General features: G+C 51.6%; 2 protein-coding genes across 2 annotated transcripts in view; both read right to left on the minus strand.

The window, feature by feature from the left end:
* The window catches only part of LOC140402849 (NAD(P)H-hydrate epimerase-like), a 923,606-nt gene that overhangs the window by 823,298 nt on the left and 72,952 nt on the right, over positions 1-27,356 (minus strand). The gene's annotated exons all lie outside the window — the stretch shown is intronic.
* The window catches only part of LOC140402854 (aminopeptidase Ey-like), a 325,234-nt gene that overhangs the window by 225,947 nt on the left and 71,931 nt on the right, over positions 1-27,356 (minus strand). The window lies entirely within an intron of this gene.

A 27,356-nucleotide genomic window follows, 5' to 3' on the forward strand; every position in this document is an offset into this window, starting at 1 on the left:
GAGGGAGCTTTACTCTGTATCTAACCCCGTGCTGTACCTGCCCTGGGAGTGGTGATGGGGACAGTGTCGAAGGAGCTTTACTCTGTATCTAACCTCGTGCTGTACCTGGCCTGGGAGTGTTTGATGGGGACAGTGTAGGAGGAGCTTTACTCTGTATCTAACCCCGTGCTGTACCTGTCCTGGGAGTGTTTGATGGGGAGTGTGTAGAGGGAGCTTTACTCTGTATCTTACCCCGTGTTGTACCTCTCCTGGGAGTATTTGATGGGGACAGTGTAGAGGGAGCTTTACTCTGTATCTAACCCCATGCTGTACCTGGCCTGGGAGTGTTTGATGGGGACAGTGTAGAAGGAGCTTTACTCTGTATCTAACCCCGTGCTGTACCTGCCCTGGGAGTGTTAGATGGGGACAGTGTCGAAGGAGCTTTACTCTGTATCTAACCTCGTGCTATACCTGTCCTGGGAGTGTTTGATGGGGACAGTGTAGAAGGAGCTTTACTCTGTATCTAACCCCGTGCTGTACCTGGCCTGGGAGTGTTTGATGGGGACAGTGTAGAGGGAGCTTTACTCTGTATCTAACCCGGCGCTGTACCTGTCCTGGGAGTGTTTGATGGGGACAGTGTAGAGGGAGCTTTACTCTGTAGCTGACCCCGTGCTGTACCTGTCCTGGGAGTGTTTGATGGGGACAGTGTAGAGGGAGCTTTAATCTGTATCTAACCCCGTGCTGTACCTATCCTGGGAGTGTTTGATGGGGACAGTGTAGAGGGAGATTTACTCTGTATCTAACCCGGTGCTGTACCTGTCCTGGGAGGGTTTGATGGGGACAGTGTAGAGGGAGCTTTACTCTGTATCTAACCCCGTGCTGTACCTGTCCTGGGAGTGATTGATGGGGACAGTGCAGAGGGAGCTTTACTCTGTATCTAACCCGGCGCTGTACCTGTCCTGGGAGTGCTTGATGGGGACTGAGTCGAGGGAGCTTTACTCTGTAGCTAACCCCGTGCTGTACCTGTCCTGGGAGTGTTTGACGGAGACAGTGTAGAGGGAGCTTTAATCTGTATCTAACCCCGTGCTGTACCTATCCTGGGAGTGTTTGATGGGGACAGTGTAGAGGGAGATTTACTGTGTATCGAACCCCGTGCTGTACCTGTCCTGGGAGTGTTTGATTGGGACAGTGTAGAGGGAGCATTACTCTCTATCTAACCCCATGCTGTACCTGGCCTGGGAGTGTTTGATGGGGACAGTGTAGAGGGAGCTTTACTCTGTATCTAACCCCGTGCTGTACCTGTCCTGGGAGTGTTTGATGGGGACAGTGTAGAAGGAGATTTACTCTGTGTCTAACCTCGTGCTGTACCTGGCCTGGGAGTGTTTGATGGGGACAGTGTCGAAGGAGCTTTACTCTGCATCTAACCCCATGCTATACGTGTCCTGGGAGTGTTTGATGGGGACAGTGTAGAGGGAGCTTTACTCTGTATCTAACCTGGCGCTGTACCTGTCCTGGGAGTGTTTGATGGGGACAGTGTAGAGGGAGCTTTACTCTGTAGCTGACCCCGTGCTGTACCTGTCCTGGGAGTGTTTGACGGGGACAGTGTAGAGGGAGCTTTAATCTGTATCTAACCCCGTGCTGTACCTATCCTGGGAGTGTTTGATGGGGACAGTGTAGAGGGAGATTTACTCTGTATCTAACCCGGTGCTGTACCTGTCCTGGGAGGGTTTGATGGGGACAGTGTAGAGGGAGCTTTACTCTGTATCTAACCCCGCGCTGTACCTGTCCTGGGAGTGTTTGATGGGGACAGTGCAGAGGGAGCATAACTCTGTATCTAACCCCGTGCTGTACCTGTCCTGGAAGGGTTTGATGGTGACAGTGTAGAGGGAGCTTTACTCTGTATCTAACCCCGTGCTGCACCTGTCCTGGGAGTGTTTGATGGGGACAGTGTAGAGGGAGCTTTCCTCTGTATCTAACCCCATGCTGTACCTGGCCTGGGAGTGTTTGATGGGGACAGTGTAGAGGGAGCTTTACTCTGTATCTAACCCCGTGCTGTACCTGTCCTGGGAGTGTTTGATGGGGACAGTGTAGAAGGAGCTTTACTCTGTATCTAACCCCGTGCTGTACCTGGCCTGGGAGTGTTTGATGGGGACAGTGTAGGAGGAGCTTTACTCTGTATTTAACCCCGTGCGGTACCTGTTCTGGGAGTGTTTGATGGGGACAGTGTAGAGGGAGCTTTAATCTGTATCTAACACCGTGCTGTATCTGTCCTGGAAGTGTTTGATGGGGACAGTGTGGAGGGAGCTTTACTCTGTATCTAACCCCGTGCTGTACCTGTCCTGGTAGTGTTTGATTGGGACAGTGTCGAGGGAGCTTTACTCTGTATCTAACCCCGTGCTGTACCTGTCCTGGGAGTGTTTGATGGGGACAGTGTAGAGGGAGCTTTACTCTGTATCTAACCCCGTGCTGTACCTGTCCTGGGAGTGTTTGAAGGGGACAGTGTAGAGGGAGCTTTACTCTGTATCTAACCCCGTGCTTTATCTGTCCTGGGAGTGTTTGATGGGGACAGTGTAGAGGGAGCTTTACTCTGTATCGAACCCCATGCTGTACCTGTCCTGGGAGTGTTTGATGGGGACAGTGTAGAGGGAGCTTTACTCTGTATCGAACCCCATGCTGTACCTGTCCTGGGAGTGTTTGATGGGGACAGTGTAGAGGGAGCTTTACTCTGTATCGAACCCCATGCTGTACCTGTCCTGGGAGTGTTTGATGGGGACAGTGTAGAGGGAGCTTTACTCTGTATCAAACCCCATGCTGTACCTGTCCTGGGAGTGTTTGATGGGGACAGTGTAGAGGGAGCTTTACTCTGTATCTAACCCCGTGCTGTACCTGTCCTGGGAGTGTTTGATGGGGACAGTGTAGGGGGAGCTTTACTCTGTAGCTGACCCCGTGCTGTACCTGTCCTGTGAGTGTTTGATGGGGACAGTGTAGAGGGAGCTTTACTCTGTATCTAACCCCGTGCTGTGCCTGTCCTGGGAGTGTTTGATGGGGACAGTGTAGAGGGAGCTTTACTCTGTATCTAACCCCATGCTGTGCCTGTCCTGGGAGTGTTTGATGGGGACAGTGTAGAGAGAGCTTTACTCTGTATCTAACCCCGTGCTGTACATGTCCTGGGAGTGTTTGACGGGGACAGTGTAGAGGGAGCTTTACTCTGTATCTAACCCCGTGCTGTATCTGTCCTGGGAGTGTTTGATGGGAACAGTGTGCAGGGAGCTTTACTCTGTATCTAACCCCGTGCTGTGCCTGTCCTGGGACTGTTTGATGGGGACAGTGTAGAGGGAGCTTTTCTCTGTATCTAACCCCGTGCTGTGCCTGTCCTGGGACTGTTTGATGGGAACAGTGTAGAGGGAGCTTTACTCTGTATCTAACCCCGTGCTGTGCCTGTCCTGGGACTGTTTGATGGCGACAGTGTAGAGGGAGCTTTACTCTGTATCTAACCCCGTGCTGTGCCTGTCCTGGGACTGTTTGATGGGGACAGTGGAGAGGGAGCTTTACTCTGTATCTAACCCAGTGCTGTGCCTGTCCTGGGAGTGTTTGATGGGGACAGTGTAGAGGGAGCTTTACTCTGTATCGAACCCCATGCTGTACATGTCCTCGGAGTGTTTGATGGGGACAGTGTAGAGGGAGCTTTACTCTGTATCTAACCCCGTGCTGTCCCTGTCCTGGGAGTGTTTGATGGGGACAGTGTAGAGGGAGCTTTACTCTATATCTAACCCCGTGCTGTACCTGTCCTGGGAGTGTTTGACGGGGACAGTGTAGAGGGAGCTTTACTCTGTATCTAACCCCATGCTGTACCTGTCCTGGGAGTGTTTGATAGAGACAGTGTAGAGGGAGCTTTACACTGTATCTAACCCTGTGCTGTACCTGTCCTGGGAGTGTTTGATGGGGACAGTGTAGAGGGAGCTTTACTCTGTATCTAACCCCATGCTGTACCTGTCCTGGGAGTGTTTGTTGGGGACAGTGTAGAGGGAGCTTTACTCTGTATCTAACCCCGTGCTGTACCTGTCCTGGGAGTGTTTGATGGGGACAGTGTAGAGGGAGCTTTACTCTGTATCTAACCCTGTGCTGTACCTGTCCTGGGAGTGTTTGATGGGGACAGTGTAGAGGGAGCTTTACTCTGTATCTAACCCCGTGCTGTATCTGTCTTGGGAGTGTTTGATGGGGACAGTGTAGAGGGAGCTTTACTCTGTATCTAACCCTGTGCTGTACCTGTCCTGGGAGTGTTTGATGGGGACAGTGTAGAGGGAGCTTTACTCTGTATCTAACCCCGTGCTGTATCCGTCGTGGGAGTGTTAGATGGGGACAGTGTAGAGGGAGCTTTACTCTGTATCTAACCCTGTGCTGTACCTGTCCTGGGAGTGTTTGATGGGGACAGTGTAGAGGGAGCTTTACTCTGTATCTAACCCCGTGCTGTATCTGTCCTGGGAGTGTTTGATGGGGACAGTGTAGAGGGAGCTTTACTCTGTATCTAACCTCGTGCTGTACCTGTCCTGGGAGTGTTTGATGGGGACAGTGTAGAGGGAACTTTACTGTATCTAAACCTGTGCTGTACCTGTCCTGGGAGTGTTTGATGGGGACAGTGTAGAGGGAGCTTTACTCTGTATCTAACCCCGTGCTGTATCTGTCCTGGGAGTGTTAGATGGGGACAGTGTAGAGGGAGCTTTACTCTGTATCTAACCCTGTGCTGTACCTGTCCTGGGAGTGTTTGATGGGGACAGTGTAGAGGGAGCTTTACTCTGTATCTAACCCCGTGCTGTCCCTGTCCTGGGAGTGTTTGATGGGGACAGTGTAGAGGGAGCTTTACTCTGTATCTAACCCCGTGCTGTACATGTCCTGGGAGTGTTTGATGGGGACAATGTAGAGGGAGCTTTACTCTGTATCTAACCCTGTGCTGTACCTGTCCTGGGAGTGTTTGATGGGGACCGTGTAGAGGGAGCTTTACTCTGTATCTAACCCCGTGCTGTACCTGTCCTGGGAGTGTTTGATGGGGACAGTGTAGAGGGAGCTTTACTCTGTATCTAACCCCGTGCTGTACCTGTCCTGGGAGTGTTTGATGTGGACAGTGTAGAGGGAGCTTTACTCTGTATCTAACCCCGTGCTGTACCTGTCCTGGGAGTGTTTGATGGGGACAGTGTAGAGGGAGCTTTACTGTGTATCTAACCCCGTGCTGTACCTGTCCTGGCAGTGTTTGATGGGGACAGTGTAGAGGGAGCTTTACTCTGTATCTAACCCCGTGCTGTACCTGTCCTGGGAGTGTCTGATGGGGACAGTGTAGAGGGAGCTTTACTCTGTATCTAACCCCGTGCTGTACCTGTCCTGGGAGTGTTTGATGGGGACAGTGTAGAGGGAGCTTTACTCTGTATCTAACCCCGTGCTGTACCTGCCCTGGGAGTGTTTGATGGGGACAGTGTAGAGGGAGCTTTACTCTGTATCTAACCCCGTGCTGTACCTGTCCTGGGAGTGTTTGATGGGGACCGTGTAGAGGGAGTTTTACTCTGTATCTAACCCCGTGCTGTACCTGTCCTGGGAGTGTTTGATGGGGACAGTGTAGAGGGAGCTTTACTCTGTATCTAACCCCGTGCTGTACCTGTCCTGGGAGTGTTTGATGGGGACAGTGTAGAGGGAGATTTACTCTGTATCTAACCCCGTGCTGTACCTGTCCTGGGCGTGTTTGATGGGGACAGTGTAGAGGGAACTTTACTCTGTATCTAACCCCGTGCTGTACCTGTCCTGGGAGTGTTTGATGGGGACAGTGTAGCGGGAGCTTTACTCTGTATCTAACCCCGTGCTGTACCTGTCCTGGGAGTGTTTGATGGGGACAGTGTAGAGGGAGCTTTACTCTATATCTAACCCCGTGCTGTACCTGTCCTGGGAGTGTTTGACGGGGACAGTGTAGAGGGAGCTTTACTCTGTATCTAACCCCATGCTGTACCTGTCCTGGGAGTGTTTGATGGGGACAGTGTAGAGGGAGCTTTACTCTGTATCTAACCCCGTGCTGTATCTGTCCTGGGAGTGTTAGATGGGGACAGTGTAGAGGGAGCTTTACTCTGTATCTAACCCTGTGCTGTACCTGTCCTGGGAGTGTTTGATGGGGACAGTGTAGAGGGAGCTTTACTCTGTATCTAACCCCGTGCTGTACCCGTCCTGGGAGTGTTTTATGGGGACAGTGTAGAGGGAGCTTTACTCTGTATTTAACCTCGTGCTGTACCTGTCCTGGGAGTGTTTGATGGGGACAGTGTAGAGGGAGCTTTACTCTGTATCTAACCCTGTGCTGTACCTGTCCTGGGAGTGTTTGATGGGAACAGTGTAGAGGGAGCTTTACTCTGTATCTAACCCCATGCTGTGCCTGTCCTGGGAGTGTTTGATGGGGACAGTGTAGAGAGAGCTTTACTCTGTATCTAACCCCGTGCTGTACATGTCCTGGGAGTGTTTGACGGGGACAGTGTAGAGGGAGCTTTACTCTGTATCTAACCCCGTGCTGTATCTGTCCTGGGAGTGTTTGATGGGAACAGTGTGCAGGGAGCTTTACTCTGTATCTAACCCCGTGCTGTGCCTGTCCTGGGACTGTTTGATGGGGACAGTGTAGAGGGAGCTTTTCTCTGTATCTAACCCCGTGCTGTGCCTGTCCTGGGAGTGTTTGATGGCGACAGTGTAGAGGGAGCTTTACTCTGTATCTAACCCCGTGCTGTGCCTGTCCTGGGACTGTTTGATGGCGACAGTGTAGAGGGAGCTTTACTCTGTATCTAACCCCGTGCTGTGCCTGTCCTGGGACTGTTTGATGGGGACAGTGGAGAGGGAGCTTTACTCTGTATCTAACCCAGTGCTGTGCCTGTCCTGGGAGTGTTTGATGGGGACAGTGTAGAGGGAGCTTTACTCTGTATCGAACCCCATGCTGTACATGTCCTCGGAGTGTTTGATGGGGACAGTGTAGAGGGAGCTTTACTCTGTATCTAACCCCGTGCTGTCCCTGTCCTGGGAGTGTTTGATGGGGACAGTGTAGAGGGAGCTTTACTCTATATCTAACCCCGTGCTGTACCTGTCCTGGGAGTGTTTGACGGGGACAGTGTAGAGGGAGCTTTACTCTGTATCTAACCCCATGCTGTACCTGTCCTGGGAGTGTTTGATAGAGACAGTGTAGAGGGAGCTTTACACTGTATCTAACCCTGTGCTGTACCTGTCCTGGGAGTGTTTGATGGGGACAGTGTAGAGGGAGCTTTACTCTGTATCTAACCCCATGCTGTACCTGTCCTGGGAGTGTTTGTTGGGGACAGTGTAGAGGGAGCTTTACTCTGTATCTAACCCCGTGCTGTACCTGTCCTGGGAGTGTTTGATGGGGACAGTGTAGAGGGAGCTTTACTCTGTATCTAACCCTGTGCTGTACCTGTCCTGGGAGTGTTTGATGGGGACAGTGTAGAGGGAGCTTTACTCTGTATCTAACCCCGTGCTGTATCTGTCTTGGGAGTGTTTGATGGGGACAGTGTAGAGGGAGCTTTACTCTGTATCTAACCCTGTGCTGTACCTGTCCTGGGAGTGTTTGATGGGGACAGTGTAGAGGGAGCTTTACTCTGTATCTAACCCCGTGCTGTATCCGTCCTGGGAGTGTTAGATGGGGACAGTGTAGAGGGAGCTTTACTCTGTATCTAACCCTGTGCTGTACCTGTCCTGGGAGTGTTTGATGGGGACAGTGTAGAGGGAGCTTTACTCTGTATCTAACCCCGTGCTGTATCTGTCCTGGGAGTGTTTGATGGGGACAGTGTAGAGGGAGCTTTACTCTGTATCTAACCTCGTGCTGTACCTGTCCTGGGAGTGTTTGATGGGGACAGTGTAGAGGGAACTTTACTGTATCTAAACCTGTGCTGTACCTGTCCTGGGAGTGTTTGATGGGGACAGTGTAGAGGGAGCTTTACTCTGTATCTAACCCCGTGCTGTATCTGTCCTGGGAGTGTTAGATGGGGACAGTGTAGAGGGAGCTTTACTCTGTATCTAACCCTGTGCTGTACCTGTCCTGGGAGTGTTTGATGGGGACAGTGTAGAGGGAGCTTTACTCTGTATCTAACCCCGTGCTGTCCCTGTCCTGGGAGTGTTTGATGGGGACAGTGTAGAGGGAGCTTTACTCTGTATCTAACCCCGTGCTGTACATGTCCTGGGAGTGTTTGATGGGGACAATGTAGAGGGAGCTTTACTCTGTATCTAACCCTGTGCTGTACCTGTCCTGGGAGTGTTTGATGGGGACCGTGTAGAGGGAGCTTTACTCTGTATCTAACCCCGTGCTGTACCTGTCCTGGGAGTGTTTGATGGGGACAGTGTAGAGGGAGCTTTACTCTGTATCTAACCCCGTGCTGTACCTGTCCTGGGAGTGTTTGATGTGGACAGTGTAGAGGGAGCTTTACTCTGTATCTAACCCCGTGCTGTACCTGTCCTGGGAGTGTTTGATGGGGACAGTGTAGAGGGAGCTTTACTGTGTATCTAACCCCGTGCTGTACCTGTCCTGGGAGTGTTTGATGGGGACCGTGTAGAGGGAGTTTTACTCTGTATCTAACCCCGTGCTGTACCTGCCCTGGGAGTGTTTGATGGGGACAGTGTAGAGGGAGCTTTACTCTGTATCTAACCCCGTGCTGTACCTGTCCTGGGAGTGTTTGATGGGGACCGTGTAGAGGGAGTTTTACTCTGTATCTAACCCCGTGCTGTACCTGTCCTGGGAGTGTTTGATGGGGACAGTGTAGAGGGAGCTTTACTCTGTATCTAACCCCGTGCTGTACCTGTCCTGGGAGTGTTTGATGGGGACAGTGTAGAGGGAGCTTTACTCTGTATCTAACCCCGTGCTGTACCTGTCCTGGGCGTGTTTGATGGGGACAGTGTAGAGGGAACTTTACTCTGTAACCAACCCCGTGCTGTACCTGTCCTGGGAGTGTTTGATGGGGACAGTGTAGCGGGAGCTTTACTCTGTATCTAACCCCGTGCTGTACCTGTCCTGGGAGTGTTTGATGGGGACAGTGTAGAGGGAGCTTTACTCTATATCTAACCCCGTGCTGTACCTGTCCTGGGAGTGTTTGACGGGGACAGTGTAGAGGGAGCTTTACTCTGTATCTAACCCCATGCTGTACCTGTCCTGGGAGTGTTTGATGGGGACAGTGTAGAGGGAGCTTTACTCTGTATCTAACCCCGTGCTGTATCTGTCCTGGGAGTGTTAGATGGGGACAGTGTAGAGGGAGCTTTACTCTGTATCTAACCCTGTGCTGTACCTGTCCTGGGAGTGTTTGATGGGGACAGTGTAGAGGGAGCTTTACTCTGTATCTAACCCCGTGCTGTACCCGTCCTGGGAGTGTTTGATGGGGACAGTGTAGAGGGAGCTTTACTCTGTATTTAACCTCGTGCTGTACCTGTCCTGGGAGTGTTTGATGGGGACAGTGTAGAGGGAGCTTTACTCTGTATCTAACCCTGTGCTGTACCTGTCCTGGGAGTGTTTGATGGGAACAGTGTAGAGGGAGCTTTACTCTGTATCTAACCCCGTGCTGTATCTGTCCTGGGAGTGTTAGATGGGGACAGTGTAGAGGGAGCTTTACTCTGTATCTAACCCTGTGCTGTACCTGTCCTGGGAGTGTTTGATGGGGACAGTGTAGAGGGAGCTTTACTCTGTATCTAACCCCGTGCTGTACCTGTCCTGGGAGTGTTTGATGGGGACAGTGTAGAGGGAGCTTTACTCTGTATCTAACCCCGTGCTGTACATGTCCTGGGAGTGTTTGATGGGGACAATGTAGAGGGAGCTTTACTCTGTATCTAACCCTGTGCTGTACCTGTCCTGGGAGTGTTTGATGGGGACAGTGTAGAGGCAGCTTTACTCTGTATCTAACCCCGTGCTGTACCTGTCCTGGGAGTGTTTGATGGGGACAGTGTAGAGGGAGCTTTACTCTGTATCTAACCCCGTGCTGTACCTGTCCTGGGAGTGTTTGATGTGGACAGTGTAGAGGGAGCTTTACTCTGTATCTAACCCCGTGCTGTACCTGTCCTGGAAGTGTTTGATGGGGACAGTGAAGAGGGAGCTTTACTGTATATCTAACCCCGTGCTGTACCTGTCCTGGGAGTGTTTGATGGGGACAGTGTCGAGGGAGCTTTACTCTGTATCTAACCCCGTACTGTACCTGTCCTGGGAGTGTTTGATGGGGACAGTGTAGAGGGAGCTTTACTCTGTATCTAACCCCGTGCTGTACCTGTCCTGGGAGTGTTTGATGTGGACAGTGTAGAGGGAGCTTTACTCTGTATCTAACCCCGTGCTGTACCTGTCCTGCGAGTGTTTGATGGGGACAGTGTAGAGGGAGCTTTACTCTGTATCTAACCCCGTGCTGTACCTGCCCTGGGAGTGTTTGATGGGGACAGTGTAGAGGGAGCTTTACTCTGTATCTAACCCCGTGCTGTACCTGTCCTGGGAGTGTTTGATGGGGACAGTGTAGAGGGAGCTTTACTCTGTATCTAACCCCGTGCTGTACCTGTCCTGGGAGTGTTTGATGTGGACAGTGTAGAGGGAGCTTTACTCTGTATCTAACCCCGTGCTGTACCTGTCCTGGGAGTGTTTGATGGGGACAGTGTAGAGGGAGCTTTACTGTGTATCTAACCCCGTGCTGTACCTGTCCTGGGAGTGTTTGATGGGGACAGTGTAGAGGGAGCTTTACTCTGTATCTAACCCCGTGCTGTACCTGTCCTGGGAGTGTCTGATGGGGACAGTGTAGAGGGAGCTTTACTCTGTATCTAACCCCGTGCTGTACCTGTCCTGGGAGTGTTTGATGGGGACAGTGTAGAGGGAGCTTTACTCTGTATCTAACCCCGTGCTGTACCTGCCCTGGGAGTGTTTGATGGGGACAGTGTAGAGGGAGCTTTACTCTGTATCTAACCCCGTGCTGTACCTGTCCTGGGAGTGTTTGATGGGGACCGTGTAGAGGGAGTTTTACTCTGTATCTAACCCCGTGCTGTACCTGTCCTGGGAGTGTTTGATGGGGACAGTGTAGAGGGAGCTTTACTCTGTATCTAACCCCGTGCTGTACCTGTCCTGGGAGTGTTTGATGGGGACAGTGTAGAGGGAGATTTACTCTGTATCTAACCCCGTGCTGTACCTGTCCTGGGCGTGTTTGATGGGGACAGTGTAGAGGGAACTTTACTCTGTATCTAACCCCGTGCTGTACCTGTCCTGGGAGTGTTTGATGGGGACAGTGTAGCGGGAGCTTTACTCTGTATCTAACCCCGTGCTGTACCTGTCCTGGGAGTGTTTGATGGGGACAGTGTAGAGGGAGCTTTACTCTATATCTAACCCCGTGCTGTACCTGTCCTGGGAGTGTTTGACGGGGACAGTGTAGAGGGAGCTTTACTCTGTATCTAACCCCATGCTGTACCTGTCCTGGGAGTGTTTGATGGGGACAGTGTAGAGGGAGCTTTACTCTGTATCTAACCCCGTGCTGTATCTGTCCTGGGAGTGTTAGATGGGGACAGTGTAGAGGGAGCTTTACTCTGTATCTAACCCTGTGCTGTACCTGTCCTGGGAGTGTTTGATGGGGACAGTGTAGAGGGAGCTTTACTCTGTATCTAACCCCGTGCTGTACCCGTCCTGGGAGTGTTTTATGGGGACAGTGTAGAGGGAGCTTTACTCTGTATTTAACCTCGTGCTGTACCTGTCCTGGGAGTGTTTGATGGGGACAGTGTAGAGGGAGCTTTACTCTGTATCTAACCCTGTGCTGTACCTGTCCTGGGAGTGTTTGATGGGAACAGTGTAGAGGGAGCTTTACTCTGTATCTAACCCCATGCTGTGCCTGTCCTGGGAGTGTTTGATGGGGACAGTGTAGAGAGAGCTTTACTCTGTATCTAACCCCGTGCTGTACATGTCCTGGGAGTGTTTGACGGGGACAGTGTAGAGGGAGCTTTACTCTGTATCTAACCCCGTGCTGTATCTGTCCTGGGAGTGTTTGATGGGAACAGTGTGCAGGGAGCTTTACTCTGTATCTAACCCCGTGCTGTGCCTGTCCTGGGACTGTTTGATGGGGACAGTGTAGAGGGAGCTTTTCTCTGTATCTAACCCCGTGCTGTGCCTGTCCTGGGAGTGTTTGATGGCGACAGTGTAGAGGGAGCTTTACTCTGTATCTAACCCCGTGCTGTGCCTGTCCTGGGACTGTTTGATGGCGACAGTGTAGAGGGAGCTTTACTCTGTATCTAACCCCGTGCTGTGCCTGTCCTGGGACTGTTTGATGGGGACAGTGGAGAGGGAGCTTTACTCTGTATCTAACCCAGTGCTGTGCCTGTCCTGGGAGTGTTTGATGGGGACAGTGTAGAGGGAGCTTTACTCTGTATCGAACCCCATGCTGTACATGTCCTCGGAGTGTTTGATGGGGACAGTGTAGAGGGAGCTTTACTCTGTATCTAACCCCGTGCTGTCCCTGTCCTGGGAGTGTTTGATGGGGACAGTGTAGAGGGAGCTTTACTCTATATCTAACCCCGTGCTGTACCTGTCCTGGGAGTGTTTGACGGGGACAGTGTAGAGGGAGCTTTACTCTGTATCTAACCCCATGCTGTACCTGTCCTGGGAGTGTTTGATAGAGACAGTGTAGAGGGAGCTTTACACTGTATCTAACCCTGTGCTGTACCTGTCCTGGGAGTGTTTGATGGGGACAGTGTAGAGGGAGCTTTACTCTGTATCTAACCCCATGCTGTACCTGTCCTGGGAGTGTTTGTTGGGGACAGTGTAGAGGGAGCTTTACTCTGTATCTAACCCCGTGCTGTACCTGTCCTGGGAGTGTTTGATGGGGACAGTGTAGAGGGAGCTTTACTCTGTATCTAACCCTGTGCTGTACCTGTCCTGGGAGTGTTTGATGGGGACAGTGTAGAGGGAGCTTTACTCTGTATCTAACCCCGTGCTGTATCTGTCTTGGGAGTGTTTGATGGGGACAGTGTAGAGGGAGCTTTACTCTGTATCTAACCCTGTGCTGTACCTGTCCTGGGAGTGTTTGATGGGGACAGTGTAGAGGGAGCTTTACTCTGTATCTAACCCCGTGCTGTATCCGTCCTGGGAGTGTTAGATGGGGACAGTGTAGAGGGAGCTTTACTCTGTATCTAACCCTGTGCTGTACCTGTCCTGGGAGTGTTTGATGGGGACAGTGTAGAGGGAGCTTTACTCTGTATCTAACCCCGTGCTGTATCTGTCCTGGGAGTGTTTGATGGGGACAGTGTAGAGGGAGCTTTACTCTGTATCTAACCTCGTGCTGTACCTGTCCTGGGAGTGTTTGATGGGGACAGTGTAGAGGGAACTTTACTGTATCTAAACCTGTGCTGTACCTGTCCTGGGAGTGTTTGATGGGGACAGTGTAGAGGGAGCTTTACTCTGTATCTAACCCCGTGCTGTATCTGTCCTGGGAGTGTTAGATGGGGACAGTGTAGAGGGAGCTTTACTCTGTATCTAACCCTGTGCTGTACCTGTCCTGGGAGTGTTTGATGGGGACAGTGTAGAGGGAGCTTTACTCTGTATCTAACCCCGTGCTGTCCCTGTCCTGGGAGTGTTTGATGGGGACAGTGTAGAGGGAGCTTTACTCTGTATCTAACCCCGTGCTGTACATGTCCTGGGAGTGTTTGATGGGGACAATGTAGAGGGAGCTTTACTCTGTATCTAACCCTGTGCTGTACCTGTCCTGGGAGTGTTTGATGGGGACCGTGTAGAGGGAGCTTTACTCTGTATCTAACCCCGTGCTGTACCTGTCCTGGGAGTGTTTGATGGGGACAGTGTAGAGGGAGCTTTACTCTGTATCTAACCCCGTGCTGTACCTGTCCTGGGAGTGTTTGATGTGGACAGTGTAGAGGGAGCTTTACTCTGTATCTAACCCCGTGCTGTACCTGTCCTGGGAGTGTTTGATGGGGACAGTGTAGAGGGAGCTTTACTGTGTATCTAACCCCGTGCTGTACCTGTCCTGGGAGTGTTTGATGGGGACCGTGTAGAGGGAGTTTTACTCTGTATCTAACCCCGTGCTGTACCTGCCCTGGGAGTGTTTGATGGGGACAGTGTAGAGGGAGCTTTACTCTGTATCTAACCCCGTGCTGTACCTGTCCTGGGAGTGTTTGATGGGGACCGTGTAGAGGGAGTTTTACTCTGTATCTAACCCCGTGCTGTACCTGTCCTGGGAGTGTTTGATGGGGACAGTGTAGAGGGAGCTTTACTCTGTATCTAACCCCGTGCTGTACCTGTCCTGGGAGTGTTTGATGGGGACAGTGTAGAGGGAGCTTTACTCTGTATCTAACCCCGTGCTGTACCTGTCCTGGGCGTGTTTGATGGGGACAGTGTAGAGGGAACTTTACTCTGTAACCAACCCCGTGCTGTACCTGTCCTGGGAGTGTTTGATGGGGACAGTGTAGCGGGAGCTTTACTCTGTATCTAACCCCGTGCTGTACCTGTCCTGGGAGTGTTTGATGGGGACAGTGTAGAGGGAGCTTTACTCTATATCTAACCCCGTGCTGTACCTGTCCTGGGAGTGTTTGACGGGGACAGTGTAGAGGGAGCTTTACTCTGTATCTAACCCCATGCTGTACCTGTCCTGGGAGTGTTTGATGGGGACAGTGTAGAGGGAGCTTTACTCTGTATCTAACCCCGTGCTGTATCTGTCCTGGGAGTGTTAGATGGGGACAGTGTAGAGGGAGCTTTACTCTGTATCTAACCCTGTGCTGTACCTGTCCTGGGAGTGTTTGATGGGGACAGTGTAGAGGGAGCTTTACTCTGTATCTAACCCCGTGCTGTACCCGTCCTGGGAGTGTTTGATGGGGACAGTGTAGAGGGAGCTTTACTCTGTATTTAACCTCGTGCTGTACCTGTCCTGGGAGTGTTTGATGGGGACAGTGTAGAGGGAGCTTTACTCTGTATCTAACCCTGTGCTGTACCTGTCCTGGGAGTGTTTGATGGGAACAGTGTAGAGGGAGCTTTACTCTGTATCTAACCCCGTGCTGTATCTGTCCTGGGAGTGTTAGATGGGGACAGTGTAGAGGGAGCTTTACTCTGTATCTAACCCTGTGCTGTACCTGTCCTGGGAGTGTTTGATGGGGACAGTGTAGAGGGAGCTTTACTCTGTATCTAACCCCGTGCTGTACCTGTCCTGGGAGTGTTTGATGGGGACAGTGTAGAGGGAGCTTTACTCTGTATCTAACCCCGTGCTGTACATGTCCTGGGAGTGTTTGATGGGGACAATGTAGAGGGAGCTTTACTCTGTATCTAACCCTGTGCTGTACCTGTCCTGGGAGTGTTTGATGGGGACAGTGTAGAGGCAGCTTTACTCTGTATCTAACCCCGTGCTGTACCTGTCCTGGGAGTGTTTGATGGGGACAGTGTAGAGGGAGCTTTACTCTGTATCTAACCCCGTGCTGTACCTGTCCTGGGAGTGTTTGATGTGGACAGTGTAGAGGGAGCTTTACTCTGTATCTAACCCCGTGCTGTACCTGTCCTGGAAGTGTTTGATGGGGACAGTGAAGAGGGAGCTTTACTGTATATCTAACCCCGTGCTGTACCTGTCCTGGGAGTGTTTGATGGGGACAGTGTCGAGGGAGCTTTACTCTGTATCTAACCCCGTACTGTACCTGTCCTGGGAGTGTTTGATGGGGACAGTGTAGAGGGAGCTTTACTCTGTATCTAACCCCGTGCTGTACCTGTCCTGGGAGTGTTTGATGTGGACAGTGTAGAGGGAGCTTTACTCTGTATCTAACCCCGTGCTGTACCTGTCCTGCGAGTGTTTGATGGGGACAGTGTAGAGGGAGCTTTACTCTGTATCTAACCCCGTGCTGTACCTGCCCTGGGAGTGTTTGATGGGGACAGTGTAGAGGGAGCTTTACTCTGTATCTAACACCGTGCTGTACCTGTCCTGGGAGTGTTTGATGGGGATAGTGTAGAGGGAGTTTTACTCTGTATCTAACCCCGTGCTGTACCTGTCCTGGGAGTGTTTGATGGGGACAGTGTCGATGGAGCTTTACTCTGTATCTAACCCCATGCTATACGTGTCCTGGGAGTGTTTGATGGGGACAGTGTAGAAGGAGCTTTACTCTGTATCTAACCCCGTGCTGTACCTGGACTGGGAGTGTTTGATGGGGACAGTGTAGGAGGAGCTTTACTCTGTATCTAACCCCGTGTTTTACCTGTCCTGGGAGTGTTTGACGGGGACAGTGTAGAGGGAGCTTTACTCTGTATCTAACCCGGCGCTGTACCTGTCCTGGGAGTGTTTGATGGGGACAGTGTAGAGGGAGCTTTACTCTGTAGCTGACCCCGTGCTGTACCTGTCCTGGGAGTGTTTGACGGGGACAGTGTAGAGGGAGCTTTAATCTGTATCTAACCCCGTGCTGTACCTATCCTGGGAGTGTTTGATGGGGACAGTGTAGAGGGAGATTTACTCTGTATCTAACCCGGTGCTGTACCTGTCCTGGGAGGGTTTGATGGGGACAGTGTAGAGGGAGCTTTACTCTGTATCTAACCCCGTGCTGTACCTGTCCTGGGAGTGTTTGATGGGGACAGTGCAGAGGGAGCTTTACTCTGTATCTAACCCCGTGCTGTACCTGTCCTGGAAGGGTTTGATGGTGACAGTGTAGAGGGAGCTTTACTCTGTATCTAACCCCGTGCTGCACCTGTCCTGGGAGTGTTTGATGGGGACAGTGTAGAGGGAGCTTTCCTCTGTATCTAACCCCATTCTGTACCTGGCCTGTGAGTGTTTGATGGGGACAGTGTAGAGGGAGCTTTACTCTGTATCTAACCCCGTGCTGTACCTGTCCTGGGAGTGTTTGATGGGGACAGTGTAGAAGGAGCTTTACTCTGTATCTAACCCCGTGCTGTACCTGGCCTGGGAGTGTTTGATGGGGACAGTGTAGAGGGAGCTTTACTCTGTATCTAACCCCGTGCTGTACCTGGCCTGGGAGTGTTTGATGGGGACAGTGTAGGAGGAGCTTTACTCTGTATTTAACCCCGTGCGGTACCTGTTCTGGGAGTGTTTGATGGGGACAGTGTAGAGGGAGCTTTTCTCTGTATCTAACCCCGTGCTGTGCCTGTCCTGGGACTGTTTGATGGGAACAGTGTAGAGGGAGCTTTACTCTGTATCTAACCCCGTGCTGTGCCTGTCCTGGGACTGTTTGATGGGGACAGTGTAGAGGGAGCTTTACTCTGTATCTAACCCCGTGCTGTACCTGTCCTGGGAGTGTTTGATGGGGACAGTGTAGAAGGAGCTTTACTCTGTATCTAACCCCATGCTATACGTGTCCAGGGAGTGTTTGATGGGGACAGTGTAGAAGGCGCTTTACTCTGTATCTAACCCCGTGCTGTACCTGGACTGGGAGTGTTTGATTGGGACAGTGTAGAGGGAGCTTTACTCTGTATCTAACCCCGTGCTGTACCTGGACTGGGAGTGTTTGATGGGGACAGTGTAGGAGGAGCTTTACTCTGTATCTAACCCCGTGCTGTACCTGGGCTGGGAGTGTTTGATGGGGACAGTGTAGAGGGAGCTTTACTCTGTGTCTAACCCCGTGCTGTACCTGTCCTGGAAGTGTTTGACGGGGACAGTGTCGAAGGAGCTTTACTCTGTATCTAACCCCATGCTAAACGTGTCCTGGGAGTGTTTGATGGGGGACAGTGTAGAAGGAGCTTTACTCTGTATCTAACCCCGTGCTGTACCTGTCCTGGGAGTGTTTGATGGGGACAGTGGAGAGGGAGCTTTACTCTGTATCTAACCCCGTGCTGTACCTGGACTCGGAGTGTTTGATGGGGACAGTGTAGGACGAGCTTTACTCTGTATCTAACCCCGTGCTGTACCTGCCCTGGGAGTGGTGATGGGGACAGTGTCGAAGGAGCTTTACTCTGTATCTAACCTCGTGCTGTACCTGGCCTGGGAGTGTTTGATGGGGACAGTGTAGGAGGAGCTTTACTCTGTATCTAACCCCGTGCTGTATCTGTCCTGGGAGTGTTTGATGGGGAGTGTGTAGAGGGAGCTTTACTCTGTATCTAACCCCGTGTTGTACCTCTCCTGGGAGTATTTGATGGGGACAGTGTAGAGGGAGCTTTACTCTGTATCTAACCCCATGCTGTACCTGGCCTGGGAGTGTTTCATGGGGACAGTGTAGAAGGAGCTTTACTCTGTATCTAACCTCGTGCTATACCTGTCCTGGGAGTGTTTGATGGGGACAGTGTAGAAGGAGCTTTACTCTGTATCTAACCCCGTGCTGTACCTGGCCTGGGAGTGTTTGATGGGGACAGTGTCGAAGGAGCTTTACTCTGTATCTAACCTCGTGCTATACCTGTCCTGGGAGTGTTTGATGCGGACAGTGTAGAAGGAGCTTTACTCTGTATCTAACCCCGTGCTGTACCTGGCCTGGGAGTGTTTGATGGGGACAGTGTAGCAGGAGCTTTACTCTGTATCTAACCCCGTGCTGTACCTGTCCTGGGAGTGTTTGATGGGGAGAGTGTAGAGGGAGCTTTACTCTGTATCTAACCCCGTGTTGTACCTCTCCTGGGAGTGTTTGATGGGGACAGTGTAGAGGGAGCTTTACTCTGTATCTAACCCCGTGTTTTACCTGTCCTGGGAGTGTTTGATGGGGACAGTGTAGAGGGAGCTTTACTCTGTATCTAACCCGGCGCTGTACCTGTCCTGGGAGTGTTTGATGGGGACAGAGTCGAGGGAGCTTTACTCTGTATCTAACCCCGTGCTGTATCTGTCCTGGGAGTGTTTGATGGGGAGTGTGTAGAGGGAGCTTTACTCTGTATCTAACCCCGTGTTGTACCTCTCCTGGGAGTATTTGATGGGGACAGTGTAGAGGGAGCTTTACTCTGTATCTAACCCCATGCTGTACCTGGCCTGGGAATGTTTGATGGGGACAGTGTCGAAGGAGCTTTACTCTGTATCTAACCTCGTGCTATACCTGTCCTGGGAGTGTTTGATGGGGACAGTGTAGAAGGAGCTTTACTCTGTATCTAACCCCGTGCTGTACCTGGCCTGGGAGTGTTTGATGGGGACAGTGTAGCAGGAGCTTTACTCTGTATCTAACCCCGTGCTGTACCTGTCCTGGGAGTGTTTGATGGGGAGAGTGTAGAGGGAGCTTTACTCTGTATCTAACCCCGTGTTGTACCTCTCCTGGGAGTGTTTGATGGGGACAGTGTAGAGGGAGCTTTACTCTGTATCTAACCCCGTGTTTTACCTGTCCTGGGAGTGTTTGATGGGGACAGTGTAGAAGGAGCTTTACTCTGTGTCTAACCCCGTGCTGTACCTGGCCTGGGAGTGTTTGATGGGGACAGTGTAGAGGGAGCTTTACTCTGTATCTAACCCCGTGCTGTACCTGGCCTGGGAGTGTTTGATGGGGACAGTGTAGGAGGAGCTTTACTCTGTATTTAACCCCGTGCGGTACCTGTTCTGGGAGTGTTTGATGGGGACAGTGTAGAGGGAGCTTTTCTCTGTATCTAACCCCGTGCTGTGCCTGTCCTGGGACTGTTTGATGGGAACAGTGTAGAGGGAGCTTTACTCTGTATCTAACCCCGTGCTGTGCCTGTCCTGGGACTGTTTGATGGGGACAGTGTAGAGGGAGCTTTACTCTGTATCTAACCCCGTGCTGTACCTGTCCTGGGAGTGTTTGATGGGGACAGTGTAGAAGGAGCTTTACTCTGTATCTAACCCCATGCTATACGTGTCCAGGGAGTGTTTGATGGGGACAGTGTAGAAGGCGCTTTACTCTGTATCTAACCCCGTGCTGTACCTGGACTGGGAGTGTTTGATTGGGACAGTGTAGAGGGAGCTTTACTCTGTATCTAACCCCGTGCTGTACCTGGACTGGGAGTGTTTGATGGGGACAGTGTAGGAGGAGCTTTACTCTGTATCTAACCCCGTGCTGTACCTGGACTGGGAGTGTTTGATGGGGACAGTGTAGAGGGAGCTTTACTCTGTGTCTAACCCCGTGCTGTACCTGTCCTGGAAGTGTTTGATGGGGACAGTGTCGAAGGAGCTTTACTCTGTATCTAACCCCATGCTAAACGTGTCCTGGGAGTGTTTGATGGGGGACAGTGTAGAAGGAGCTTTACTCTGTATCTAACCCCGTGCTGTACCTGTCCTGGGAGTGTTTGATGGGGACAGTGGAGAGGGAGCTTTACTCTGTATCTAACCCCGTGCTGTACCTGGACTCGGAGTGTTTGATGGGGACAGTGTAGGACGAGCTTTACTCTGTATCTAACCCCGTGCTGTACCTGCCCTGGGAGTGGTGATGGGGACAGTGTCGAAGGAGCTTTACTCTGTATCTAACCTCGTGCTGTACCTGGCCTGGGAGTGTTTGATGGGGACAGTGTAGGAGGAGCTTTACTCTGTATCTAACCCCGTGCTGTATCTGTCCTGGGAGTGTTTGATGGGGAGTGTGTAGAGGGAGCTTTACTCTGTATCTAACCCCGTGTTGTACCTCTCCTGGGAGTATTTGATGGGGACAGTGTAGAGGGAGCTTTACTCTGTATCTAACCCCATGCTGTACCTGGCCTGGGAGTGTTTGATGGGGACAGTGTAGAAGGAGCTTTACTCTGTATCTAACCTCGTGCTATACCTGTCCTGGGAGTGTTTGATGGGGACAGTGTAGAAGGAGCTTTACTCTGTATCTAACCCCGTGCTGTACCTGGCCTGGGAGTGTTTGATGGGGACAGTGTCGAAGGAGCTTTACTCTGTATCTAACCTCGTGCTATACCTGTCCTGGGAGTGTTTGATGGGGACAGTGTAGAAGGAGCTTTACTCTGTATCTAACCCCGTGCTGTACCTGGCCTGGGAGTGTTTGATGGGGACAGTGTAGCAGGAGCTTTACTCTGTATCTAACCCCGTGCTGTACCTGTCCTGGGAGTGTTTGATGGGGAGAGTGTAGAGGGAGCTTTACTCTGTATCTAACCCCGTGTTGTACCTCTCCTGGGAGTGTTTGATGGGGACAGTGTAGAGGGAGCTTTACTCTGTATCTAACCCCGTGTTTTACCTGTCCTGGGAGTGTTTGATGGGGACAGTGTAGAGGGAGCTTTACTCTGTATCTAACACGGCGCTGTACCTGTCCTGGGAGTGTTTGATGGGGACAGAGTCGAGGGAGCTTTACTCTGTAGCTAACCCCGTGCTGTACCTGTCCTGGGAGTGTTTGACGGGGACAGTGTAGAGGGAGCTTTAATCTGTATCTAAACCCGTGCTGTACCTATCCTGGGAGTGTTTGATGGGGACAGTGTAGAGGGAGATTTACTCTGTATCTAACCCCGTGCTGTACCTGTCCTGGGAGGGTTTGATTGGGACAGTGTAGAGGGAGCTTTACTCTGTATCTAACCCCGTGCTGTACCTGTCCTGGGAGTGTTTGATGGGGACTGTGAAGAGGGAGCTTTACTCTGTATCTAGCCCCGTGCTGTACCTGTCCTGGAAGTGTTTGATGGGGACAGTGTAGAGGGAGCTTTACTCTGTATCTAACCCCGTGCTGTACCTGTCCTGGGAGTGTTTGATTGGGACAGTGTAGAGGGAGCATTACTCTGTATCTAACCCCATGCTGTACCTGGCCTGGGAGTGTTTGATGGGGATAGTGTAGAGGGAGCTTTACTCTGTATATAACCCTGTGCTGTACCTGTCCTGGGAGTGTTTGATGGGGACAGTGTAGAAGGAGATTTACTCTGTGTCTAACCTCGTGCTGTACCTGGCCTGGGAGTGTTTGATGGGGACAGTGTCGAAGGAGCTTTACTCTGCATCTAACCCCATGCTATACGTGTCCTGGGAGTGTTTGATGGGGACAGTGTAGAAGGAGCTTTACTCTGTATCGAACCCCGTGCTGTACCTGGACTGGGAGTGTTTGATGGGGACAGTGTAGGAGGAGCTTTACTCTGTATCTAACCCCGTGCTGTACCTGTCCTGGGAGTGTTTGATGGGGACAGTGCAGAGGGAGCTTTACTCTGTATCTAACACCGTGCTGTACCTGTCCTGGAAGTGTTTGATGGGGACAGTGTAGAGGGAGCTTTACTCTGTATCTTACCCCGTGCTGTACCTGTCCTGGGAGTGTTTGATGGGGACAGTGTAGAGGGAGCTTTACTCTGTAACTAACCCCATGCTGTACCTGGCCTGGGAGTGTTTGATGGGGAGTGTGTAGAGGGAGCTTTACTCAGTATCTAACCCCGTGTTGTACCAGGACTGGGAGTGTTTGATGGGGACAGTGTAGGAGGAGCTTTACTCTGTATCTAACCCCGTGCTGTACCTGTCCTGGGAGTGTTTGATGGGGACAGTGCAGAGGGAGCTTTACTCTGTATCTAACACCGTGCTGTACCTGTCCTGGAAGTGTTTGATGGGGACAGTGTAGAGGGAGCTTTACTCTGTATCTTACCCCGTGCTGTACCTGTCCTGGGAGTGTTTGATGGGGACAGTGTAGAGGAAGCTTTACTCTGTATCTAACTCCATGCTGTACCTGGCCTGGGAGTGTTTGATGGGGACAGTGTAGAGGGAGCTTTACTCTGTATCTAACCCCGTGCTGTACCTGTCCTGGGAGTGTTTGATGGGGACAGTGTAGAAGGAGCTTTACTCTGTGTCTAACCCCGTGCTGTACCTGGCCTGGGAGTGTTTGATGGGGTCGGTGTCGATGGAGCTTTACTCTGTATCTAACCCCATGCTATACGTGTCCTGGGAGTGTTTGATGGGGACAGTGTAGAAGGAGCTTTACTCTGTATCTAACCCCGTGCTGTACCTGGACTGGGAGTGTTTGATGGGGACAGTGTAGGACGAGCTTTACTCTGTATCTAACCCCGTGCTGTACCTGCCCTGGGAGTGGTGATGGGGACAGTGTCGAAGGAGCTTTACTCTGTATCTAACCTCGTGCTGTACCTGGCCTGGGAGTGTTTGATGGGGACAGTGTAGGAGGAGCTTTACTCTGTATCTAACCCCGTGCTGTACCTGTCCTGGGAGTGTTTGATGGGGAGTGTGTAGAAGGAGCTTTACTCTGTATCTAACCCCGTGTTGTACCTCTCCTGGGAGTATTTGATGGGGACAGTGTAGAGGGAGCTTTACTCTATCTAACCCCATGCTGTACCTGGCCTGGGAGTGTTTGATGGGGACAGTGTAGAAGGAGCTTTACTCTGTATCTAACCCCGTGCTGTACCTGTCCTGGGAGTGTTTGATGGGGACAGTACAGAGGGAGCTTTACTCTGTATCTAACACCGTGCTGTACCTGTCCTGGAAGTGTTTGATGGGGACAGTGTAGAGGGAGCTTTACTCTGTATCTTACCCCGTGCTGTACCTGTCCTGGGAGTGTTTGATGGGGACAGTGTAGAGGGAGCTTTACTCTGTATCTAACCCCATGCTGTACCTGGCCTGGGAGTGTTTGATGGGGACAGTGTAGAGGGAGCTTTACTCTGTATCTAACCCCGTGCTGTACCTGTCCTGGGAGTGTTTGATGGGGACAGTGTAGAAGGAGCTTTACTCTGTGTCTAACCCTGTGCTGTACCTGGCCTGGGAGTGTTTGATGGGGACAGTGTCGATGGAGCTTTACTCTGTATCTAACCCCATGCTATACGTGTCCTGGGAGTGTTTGATGGGGACAGTGTAGAAGGAGCTTTACTCTGTATCTAACCCCGTGCTGTACCTGGACTGGGAGTGTTTGATGGGGACAGTGTAGGACGAGCTTTACTCTGTATCTAACCCCGTGCTGTACCTGCCCTGGGAGTGGTGATGGGGACAGTGTCGAAGGAGCTTTACGCTGTATCTAACCTCGTGCTGTACCTGTCCTGGGAGTGTTTGATGGGGACAGTGTAGAGGGAGCTTTACTCTGTATCTAACCTCGTGCTGTACCTGGCCTGGGAGTGTTTGATGGGGACAGTGTAGAGGGAGCTTTACTCTGTATCTAACCCCATGCTGTACCTGTCCTGGGAGTGTTTGATGGGGAGTGTGTAGAGGGAGCTTTACTCTGTATCTTACCCCGTGTTGTACCTCTCCTGGGAGTATTTGATGGGGACAGTGTAGAGGGAGCTTTACTCTGTATCTAACCCCATGCTGTACATGGCCTGGGAGTGTTTGATGGGGACAGTGTAGAGGGAGCTTTACTCTGTATCTAACCCGGCGCTGTACCTGTCCTGGGAGTGTTTAATGGGGACAGTGTAGAGGGAGCTTTACTCTGTAGCTGACCCCGTGCTGTACCTGTCCTGGGAGTGTTTGACGGGGACAGTGTAGAGGGAGCTTTAATCTGTATCTAACCCCGTGCTGTACCTATCCTGGGAGTGTTTGATGGGGACAGTGTAGAGGAAGATTTACTCTGTATCTAACCCGGTGCTGTACCTGTCCTGGGAGGGTTTGATGGGGACAGTGTAGAGGGAGCTTTACTCTGTATCTAACCCCGTGCTGTACCTGTCCTGGGAGTGTTTGATGGGGACAGTGTAGAAGGAGCTTTACTCTGTGTCTAACCCCGTGCTGTACCTGGCCTGGGAGTGTTTGATGGGGTCGGTGTCGATGGAGCTTTACTCTGTATCTAACCCCATGCTATACGTGTCCTGGGAGTGTTTGATGGGGACAGTGTAGAAGGAGCTTTACTCTGTATCTAACCCCGTGCTGTACCTGGACTGGGAGTGTTTGATGGGGACAGTGTAGGACGAGCTTTACTCTGTATCTAACCCCGTGCTGTACCTGCCCTGGGAGTGGTGATGGGGACAGTGTCGAAGGAGCTTTACTCTGTATCTAACCTCGTGCTGTACCTGGCCTGGGAGTGTTTGATGGGGACAGTGTAGGAGGAGCTTTACTCTGTATCTAACCCCGTGCTGTACCTGTCCTGGGAGTGTTTGATGGGGAGTGTGTAGAAGGAGCTTTACTCTGTATCTAACCCCGTGTTGTACCTCTCCTGGGAGTATTTGATGGGGACAGTGTAGAGGGAGCTTTACTCTATCTAACCCCATGCTGTACCTGGCCTGGGAGTGTTTGATGGGGACAGTGTAGAAGGAGCTTTACTCTGTATCTAACCCCGTGCTGTACCTGTCCTGGGAGTGTTTGATGGGGACAGTACAGAGGGAGCTTTACTCTGTATCTAACACCGTGCTGTACCTGTCCTGGAAGTGTTTGATGGGGACAGTGTAGAGGGAGCTTTACTCTGTATCTTACCCCGTGCTGTACCTGTCCTGGGAGTGTTTGATGGGGACAGTGTAGAGGGAGCTTTACTCTGTATCTAACCCCATGCTGTACCTGGCCTGGGAGTGTTTGATGGGGACAGTGTAGAGGGAGCTTTACTCTGTATCTAACCCCGTGCTGTACCTGTCCTGGGAGTGTTTGATGGGGACAGTGTAGAAGGAGCTTTACTCTGTGTCTAACCCTGTGCTGTACCTGGCCTGGGAGTGTTTGATGGGGACAGTGTCGATGGAGCTTTACTCTGTATCTAACCCCATGCTATACGTGTCCTGGGAGTGTTTGATGGGGACAGTGTAGAAGGAGCTTTACTCTGTATCTAACCCCGTGCTGTACCTGGACTGGGAGTGTTTGATGGGGACAGTGTAGGACGAGCTTTACTCTGTATCTAACCCCGTGCTCTACCTGCCCTGGGAGTGGTGATGGGGACAGTGTCGAAGGAGCTTTACGCTGTATCTAACCTCGTGCTGTACCTGGCCTGGGAGTGTTTGATGGGGACAGTGTAGGAGAAGCTTTACTCTGTATCTAACCCCGTGCTGTACCTGTCCTGGGAGTGTTTGATGGGGAGTGTGTAGAGGGAGCTTTACTCTGTATCTTACCCCGTGTTGTACCTCTCCTGGGAGTATTTGATGGGGACAGTGTAGAGGGAGCTTTACTCTGTATCTAACCCCATGCTGTACCTGGCCTGGGAGTGTTTGATGGGGACAGTGTAGAAGGAGCTTTACTCTGTATCTAACCCCGTGCTGTACCTGCCCTGGGAGTGTTTGATGGGGACAGTGTCGAAGGAGCTTTACTCTGTATCTAACCTCGTGCTATACCTGTCCTGGGAGTGTTTGATGGGGACAGTGTAGAAGGAGCTTTACTCTGTATCTATCCCCGTGCTGTACCTGGCCTGGGAGTGTTTGATGGGGACAGTGTAGAGGGAGCTTTACTCTGTATCTAACCCGGCGCTGTACCTGTCCTGGGAGTGTTTAATGGGGACAGTGTAGAGGGAGCTTTACTCTGTAGCTGACCCCGTGCTGTACCTGTCCTGGGAGTGTTTGACGGGGACAGTGTAGAGGGAGCTTTAATCTGTATCTAACCCCGTGCTGTACCTATCCTGGGAGTGTTTGATGGGGACAGTGTAGAGGAAGATTTACTCTGTATCTAACCCGGTGCTGTACCTGTCCTGGGAGGGTTTGATGGGGACAGTGTAGAGGGAGCTTTACTCTGTATCTAACCCCGTGCTGTACCTGTCCTGGGAGTGTTTGATGGGGACAGTGCAGAGGGAGCTTTACTCTGTATCTAACCCGGCGCTGTACCTGTCCTGGGAGTGCTTGATGGGGACTGAGTCGAGGGAGCTTTACTCTGTAGCTAACCCCGTGCTGTACCTGTCCTGGGAGTGTTTGATGGGGACAGTGTAGAGGGAGCTTTAATCTGTATCTAACCCCGTGCTGTACCTATCCTGGGAGTGTTTGATGGGGACAGTGTAGAGGTAGATTTACTGTGTATCTAACCCCGTGCTGTACCTGTCCTGGGAGTGTTTGATTGGGACAGTGTAGAGGGAGCATTACTCTCTATCTAACCCCATGCTGTACCTGGCCTGGGAGTGTTTGATGGGGACAGTGTAGAGGGAGCTTTACTCTGTATCTAACCCCGTGCTGTACCTGTCCTGGGAGTGTTTGATGGGGACAGTGTAGAAGGAGATTTACTCTGTGTCTAACCTCGTGCTGTACCTGGCCTGGGAGTGTTTGATGGGGACAGTGTCGAAGGAGCTTTACTCTGCATCTAACCCCATGCTATACGTGTCCTGGGAGTGTTTGATGGGGACAGTGTAGAGGGAGCTTTACTCTGTATCTAACCCGGCGCTGTACCTGTCCTGGGAGTGTTTGATGGGGACAGTGTAGAGGGAGCTTTACTCTGTAGCTGACCCCGTGCTGTACCTGTCCTGGGAGTGTTTGACGGGGACAGTGTAGAGGGAGCTTTAATCTGTATCTAACCCCGTGCTGTACATATCCTGGGAGTGTTTGATGGGGACAGTGTAGAGGGAGATTTACTCTGTATCTAACCCGGTGCTGTACCTGTCCTGGGAGGGTTTGATGGGGACAGTGTAGAGGGAGCTTTACTCTGTATCTAACCCCGTGCTGTACCTGTCCTGGGAGTGTTTGATGGGGACAGTGCAGAGGGAGCTTTACTCTGTATCTAACCCCGTGCTGTACCTGTCCTGGA

Source organism: Scyliorhinus torazame, chromosome 26 (assembly GCF_047496885.1).
Source record: "Scyliorhinus torazame isolate Kashiwa2021f chromosome 26, sScyTor2.1, whole genome shotgun sequence".
Taxonomy (NCBI): Eukaryota; Metazoa; Chordata; class Chondrichthyes; order Carcharhiniformes; family Scyliorhinidae; genus Scyliorhinus; species Scyliorhinus torazame.